The following is a 7,510-nucleotide window of genomic DNA, read 5'->3' as shown; positions in this document are numbered from 1 at the left end:
TAAACGGACGACCTTGGGAGTCCGTTTAATTGAATCCGAAGCCAGCAAGTAGCCTTCCAGCCGAGTCATATATAGTGCTTTTCTCAAAAATGGTGCAAGAAATAGAAATATTTTACAGAACTTACAGAAGCAACGTTCTAATTTTCCATTAATTTTCACAGAAAAAAATACAACCATTAAAAAAATTAGCTTGCCGCCTTTAAAAAAAAAAGAAGTGTATTATTCTGCTGAAAATACGCCAACCTATTTGAGACACCTAAATAGTCGCGGTACCAACATTAAGCCTGTAACAGACTATCGCACCGCACCGCGACCTTGGAGCGTCGCACCCATAAGTGAGAGCGAGAAAGAGATATCTGTTTCTCGCTCTCACTTATGGGTGCGACGCTCCAAGGCCGCGGTGCGATGCGATAGTCTGTTATAATAATAAGTGCTGATCATCTGTTTGGCTGTTTAAGGGACCTATGCCTTAATTTGATATGGCCATTTGAAATTTAATAAAGTTTGGAACTCATTAAATAATGGAATTTGTATGCGACATTGCAGTCCCGAAATCGAGACTGCAATGTTTTTAACTTTTTAATTTTTTGAATGACCATAAACTACGCACTTCGCGACCTATTTTTTAACCGGCAACGTCGACTTTGCCGTCCATTTTTGAGAAAATACGTTTTAATTAATGATAAGATACTTTTACCTTCAGGGATTATTAGAGAAATATTATGGGCAGTAAAATTAGATACAGCGAAATTAAAAACGGCCATATTCTCATCTCGGTAGGAAATATACTGTAAGATGTGATTGAGTAGTGTCCTGAGTATTTAAATAAATATTACCTACTACCTATAATTAGTCATCAGTTATATTACCATTAGTCATTAGTTATTAATTGGACACAAATTTTTTCTTTCGTCAATTTTTACCTAGGTACTTACTTTGTATTTTTGTTAGGTGTCAAATATAAATGTAGACTAAAAACCAACAGATTTTTTTTGTGACTACATACTTAAGTACACCTATATTATATGGCTATAGACAACTTCTGTCTGCGAAGACATTTATAGGCTAGCGAGTTTTTCCCATAGTTCCGCAAACTAGACTACGGGCTCATTTAGACGATGCGAGAACTCGTTTCATTACATTACGGGTTTTGATCAGTCCGTTAAATTGGACTTAACCAACAGTCCGCAATGTAACTAAAATCGCATGCGAGTTCGCGCGCCGTCTAAATCAGCCTATAAGACGATCAAGTTTAGTAACCCATTGACAAGACCAGTCGACTAGTATGTGACAAACGAAACCGGCTGCCACCGGCACCAGACAAGTTGTAGAAGACGTTGACCCTTTCACTGCCACAAGTCCACAACACGGGTTAGATGTAGATCGCTATTCCGCAATTTCCCTACTTTTAATGTTTATGGCGACGATAACGATAAGTTGAGATCGTTTAAGACGAGCCGGGGCAAGAAGAACAATTGATGAGATCGCCAAAGTGTTCGTTGTGCCGCTAAATAAACGAATTTTAAGTCCTTCTTACCCCCTCTCACCACCTCACCTCACCTCACCACTTAGGTATTACCTAGCTTTTATTGGTGGTATTTCCTTTTGCAGATTTGGTCATTTTGAGATTGATTTAGGAAGGGGAACCAGTCAAATTTTTGATGCAAAATGTTGTTTGCGCAGAAAAAATTACCTATCGAAAAAAGTTTTGCTATGTGGTCAAGTTTGGGTATCATTTTTGTGTAAATCAAGGATGCAAAATCATTTCTGCTATTTAATTTATTCCGGTTTTTTTTAATAAATGCCTATAATTTTTTAATGTTAATGTGTAGTTAAAAATTGTTAATTTCCTTATATTATAAAAAAGAACACACATGGTTAATTTTTTTTTTATTAAAATAAAATTGTATACTTACAAGTGTAACTTCTCTACAAGTTTCTTTTACCCCATCCGACATCTTACTTAAAATAGGTCAGTACCTACTTAATTCCTAACCTTCAATTTTATTAGAGATTTTACCAAAGAGTCTAAATATACCGTATAATTCGTTATAATTAATATGCTAAGGTTTTTCAAAACGTAAGCGTAATATTTCCTGACGAATTAAAATTAAATCGCATTAACCACGTAACAAATGTAACAATAGCCATTACCTATTTTAAATAAGCAATTAAAACAAATTTTAAACTCAACTCAACTCAAAATATACTTTATTCATGTAGGCCTAGCAACAAGCACTTATGAATCGTAACATATATTATATTATCTTAAGCTAATTATCAGAGCAATTTATTGATGTTATTATTCCATAATAATATTGGATTATTATACAAATCAAATTTAACACAATTTTGTGAAAAATGAGATTTGGTATGGAACAGAATACGGCCCTCAACCACTTGCTTATTATTTTCAACAATTTTGGTTTGTTAGGGATGACTCACGCCTCACGCTAGACCGGGCCGTGTCCGGGTCGGAGCTTCCTGCGCTTATTCTTTTGCGCTTTTCTATGACAGATGACAGGTGATCACGTAATGCTTTCCATAGAAAATGAAACTCCGTAAGCTCCGGCCCGGACACGGCCCGGTCTAACGTGAGTCATCCTACTCATCCAAAGAGGAAAATGAGGACTACGTTTTTATGAAAAAGCGGTTGTTCACTTTTTCCCAACGAAGACCATAAAATGTTATTTTATCGTAAGTTAGTTACGGTAAACAAGGCGCATGCGTAATTAAGCAGTTATCGCACGTGTAAGAAAGAATGGAGCTATTATCAAACGTTTGTTTACTTGCTTTGATAATATTTTCCTATCTATCTGTGAAATCAAATAAGTACTAACATGTTATACATGACATCTTTTTGACTGCCTTTTTTAGGGTTCGGTACCCAGAGGGTAAATTAAAAGCGGCCAAGTGCGAGTCGGACTCGCCCATGAAGGGTTCTGTATTTAGGGGATTTATGACGTATTAAAAAAAACTACTTACTAGATATTGTTCAAACCAATTTTCGGTGGAAGTTTGCATGGTAATGTACATCATATATTTTTTTTTAGTTTTATCATTCTCTTATTTTAGAAGTTACAGAGGGGGGGGGGACACACATTTTACCACTTTGGAAGTGTCTCTCGCGAAAACTATTCAGTTTAGAAAAAAATGATATTAGAAACCTCAATATCATTTTTGAAGACCTATCCATAGATAGCCCACACGTATGGGTTTGATGAAAAAAAAATTTTTGATTTTCAGTCCTATGTATGGGATGGTATGGGGAACCCCCAAAAAAAATTTATCACCGGTATCTCATGAACATGAGGCAGTTGAAATTTTTACAGATGATGTATTTTTGTTGCCGATAAAACAACAAATATTAAAAACCGAATAAAATAAATATTTAAGTGGGGCTCCCATACAACAAACGTGATTTTTTACAGTTTTTTGCGAAATGGTACGGAACCCTTCGTGCGCGAGTCCGACTCGCACTTGTCCGGTGTTTTATGATATAGGAGGCAAAGGAGCCAAAGGTTCTCGGTAGTAGGTTTTGGACCTTCGTTTAACTATTTTTCGATTCTCATTTTTCCAAAAGATAATTAGAACTTTTCAGTCAATATCCAGACAGAAAAAATGTCTGCATTTCCGTGCGTAGTTCGCTTAAGTAAAAGTAAGAAGTAAGAGTAAGAAGAGAGAAGAAGAAGATGTCGTCCGGTTTCCTCTTAAACGGTTCTTTATTAGAGCAAAAGCACGGGTTACTATAAAAATAGGTACCATAATAATATTTCAAAACTTCCCTTCGATCCGAGTACTAACAAGGCTAAAGCAACCATCGAAGCCTATGGACGTTTAGTATCAACATAATTAGTTCAAGCTCTCGTCTCAGGTTTATGTAACGGTTTCCTAATGGCTACAAGTCACAGGCGACACATACAGCAGCGTCGACGGTCCAGAGGGGCTTTCGCAAATTGCAGGGATCTTTCTCTTTTACTCCAATGAAGACGTAATTAGACTAATTAGAGTGACTGAGAAAAATGCCCTTAATTTGCGATATTCGGTTTTCGCGGTAGCCCCTCAGCAAATAACTGCATCCAGTCGATGCTGGACCGCTCTGATTCTGACGAGCTGGTTTCCTTCTCTTCTCCACCTTTTTGAAACCATCCTCGGCGCATCGCGACTCCCTTAGAGTCAGCTGTGGTTGGCCTTTGTGAACAAGTTCACAAGCTCAGTTCACAGCTCGGCCACGACATTGCGCGACTCGCGACGGCAACCATGGGTTGGAGCGAGACACAGCGGTCGTACCTACCTATGGTTGTCGCTGCCGCCATCACCAGTAGCGCAATGTCGTGGCCGGGCCGTAACCCGCTCATCGCTCGTCGCTTGCAGCCCTCCCCCGTATCGCATACATGTTGCGATCGCTCAGTGCCGGCGCAGACGCGATGATCGATAACCGAACGCTGCGCACGAGAAATTTGCCCGAAGTTGCAGACGCGGAAGTGTTAGTGTTAAGTTAAGAGGTAAGTAGGTATCATGTTTCGTTTTAGTAAGACCCATTGGCCTATTTTTAGGGCGAAAAAATGTACCTACCTAGTCATAATGGCCCGCAAAATCTGTTTTTTTAAGCCGAATCAGAACTTATACTTATAGGAGCCTGAAAATTTAAAGTACCTAAGTGTCGCTTTCAAGATTTTAGGTCATTACCTAGGTATTTAAAAACTTGTCCTAAAAACAGAATGAGCCCTACGAGATTAAAAACTTACTCTCAATAATATTTTTTGATACTACCTATGTACGTACCTACCTACTTTTTAACCGACTTCCAAATCTCAAAGAAGGAGGTTATCAATTCGGTTGTATGTTTTTTTTTATTTTTTTTATTTTTTTTATGTTTGTTACTCCATATCTCCGTCATTACTGGACCGATTTTGAAAATTCTTTTTTTGATTGTATGTATATGCATACAGATTGGTCCCGTTTTTGTCAAAACCCAGTTGTGATGATGGGATCCATAAGGAATCGAGGGAACTCCTCAAATCTTAAAGGCATACATATAGTGATTTTTGTGTTTTTATCAACAAATCAAGTATATACATTCAGAAACGTGACATTTGATGAAGTGGAACTGCTGATGATGATCAGAACAGAACTCTTCAAGGACGCATAGTTCACGTTTGGCGATTTGTCCTCTTCGCTATGTTTGTTAAGCAAGTTAAGTTTTTAAGCCACATTTTTATCAAGCTCGAGTTCTGATGATGGGATCCATGAGGAATCGAGGGAACTCCTCAAATCTTAAAGGTGTGCGTATAGAGATTTTTGTATTTTCATCAGAAAATCAAGCATTTTTATTAAAAACTGTCGCATTTGATGAAGTGGAACTGCTGATGATGATCAGAACAGAACTCTTCAACGACCCATAGTTCACGTTTGGCGATTTGTCCTCTTCGTTATGTTTGTTAAGCAAGTTTAGTTTTTAAGCCACATTTCTGTCAAGCTCGAGTTCTGATGATGAGATCCATAAGGAATCGAGGGAACTCCTCAAATCTTAAAGGCATACATATAGTGATTGTTGTGTTTTAATCAACAAATCAAGCATATACATTTAAAAAGTAACATTTGAGGAAGTGTAACTGCTGATGATGACCAGAACGAAACTCTTTAACGACGCATAGCTCGCGTTTGGCGATTTTTTCTTTTCCTTATGTTTGTTAAGCAAGTTAGGTTTTTAAGCCATATTTATGTCAAGCTGAAGTTCTGAACATGGGATCCATGAGAAATCGAGGGAACTCCTCAAATCTTAAAGGCACACGTATAGAATTTTCTGTATTTTCATCATAAAATAAAGCATTAACATTAAAAACTGTCGCATTTGATGAACTGGAACTGCTAATGATGATCAGAACAGAACTCTTCAACGACGCATAGTACATGTTTGGTGATTTCGAATTTCGACTTTGACTTGGACTGGGACCCGGACTCGGATCCAGATCCGGACTCGTACCCGGATCCGGTTCGGACCCGGACCCTGATCTGGACTGGGATTCGGACTCGGACCTGGACTAGACCCGGACTCGGACCCGGACTCGGACACAGACCCGGACCTTGACCCGGAAAACTACTATGATACCTAAACTAAATAAACCACTATGATTACCTACCATAAAATATAGGTATAAAGTATGATGAGGCCAAACCCCTCCCGGTCAAACCCCCGTACACCGCACCGCATGCGCCGTTAAGTGGGTTAGGTTAGGTTTGAACTGCTATCCTCACAGAACCGAACAAAAGTGGGTTAGGTTAGGTTAGAACTGCGAGCCTTACAAAAACGAAATGCTTCCTTTTCTGCATAGCGCACCATCTACAATAATCTTTCACCGGGCCGCATAGAAGTCGGTTTTTTTTTCTTAAAAATTATATTTATGTAGGTTCATTCTCTCCTTTACTTGCATGTCTAATACTGCCCCCTTAAGCCAATTAGCGGTATCTCAAAAACAAATAATGTTGAAAATGGAATTATAAGATAAAGAATTTAAATTTTAAAGTGTATGTTTGCATTAAAATTTTGATTTGAGATACCGCTATATAATTGGCTTAAGGGGGCAGAATATCTATCAAATACTTCATGAGATTTATCAAATTAAACTAAGTAGGTATGTAACGTGTTTATGTTTGTGTCGCTTAACTTATAACTCGGGTAAATCCATTCGACCCTCTTAAGAAATAAACATAAAATAAATTTCCAAAGTCAAGGTAAGTTTATCAACAGCATTATGCAACTCAAGTGCAGCAAGGTTGCACATGCACTTATCAGTCAAGTCTGTTTCCGGCCCAAATTTGGAATTAATCGATATAACCCTGACTTTAAAGTGAATGACCTAATGACAAGAAACGCGATAACTCAATGTAAAACGATATTTTTAGGATTACGTACCTCCGTGCGTCTGTCTGTCTGTCAGTCCGACCATTCCCCCTCCTCCTCAATACACAAAATATTATGTCTTATTATGGTCTTTACCTATAGATGACAGGAAAGTCTATTAGGGTCTGTTCAGAAAGAGAAGAGTCGTGGAATGTATTGGGTCCCATACATTCTACGACTCTTCTCTTTCCGCACAGACTCTAAAAAGCGAGTCCGACTCGCACTTGGCCGGTTTCTCGTAAATGATTCTCGTTTTATGACCCGGATCCCTTTAAGCCAAATCTGATAGAACATAATCTTTAATAGAAAAAAACCGACCTCTAACTACTAGCCTAACCCACTTAACGGCGCTTATACTTTATTTGGTAATATGTACCTATACATTTTATGGTAATCATAGTGTTTTTTTAGTTTAAGTATCATAGTGGTTTTCCGGGTCAAGATCCGGGTCCGGATCCGAGTCCGGGTCCGAGTCCGAGTTCGGGTCCGAGTCCGAAGTCCGGGGCCCAGTCCAAGTCAAAATCGAAATTCAAAATCACTAAACGTGTAGGTACTATGCGTCGTTGAAGAGTTCTGTTCTGATCATCATCAGCAGTTCCACTTCAT

At 38.4% G+C, this 7,510-nt stretch overlaps 1 protein-coding gene across 2 annotated transcripts in view; it reads left to right on the top strand.

Moving 5' to 3' along the window:
• Nucleotides 1-4,418: 4,418 nt before the first annotated feature.
• The window catches only part of LOC134657220 (prestin), a 68,263-nt gene continuing 65,171 nt past the window's right edge, over nt 4,419-7,510 (top strand). The window contains exon 1 of one of the 2 annotated variants that reach the window (XM_063512786.1): nt 4,419-4,505. The gene's annotated coding sequence lies outside the window, so the exon portion shown is untranslated. The remainder of the gene's footprint in view (nt 4,506-7,510) is intronic. The other variant, XM_063512787.1, reaches the window with a different exon arrangement.

This window comes from Cydia amplana, chromosome 19 (assembly GCF_948474715.1).
Source record: "Cydia amplana chromosome 19, ilCydAmpl1.1, whole genome shotgun sequence".
NCBI classification, from domain to species: Eukaryota; Metazoa; Arthropoda; class Insecta; order Lepidoptera; family Tortricidae; genus Cydia; species Cydia amplana.
The sequence above is the reverse complement of the archived record's forward strand: the minus strand, read 5'-3'. Positions and strand labels throughout refer to the sequence as shown.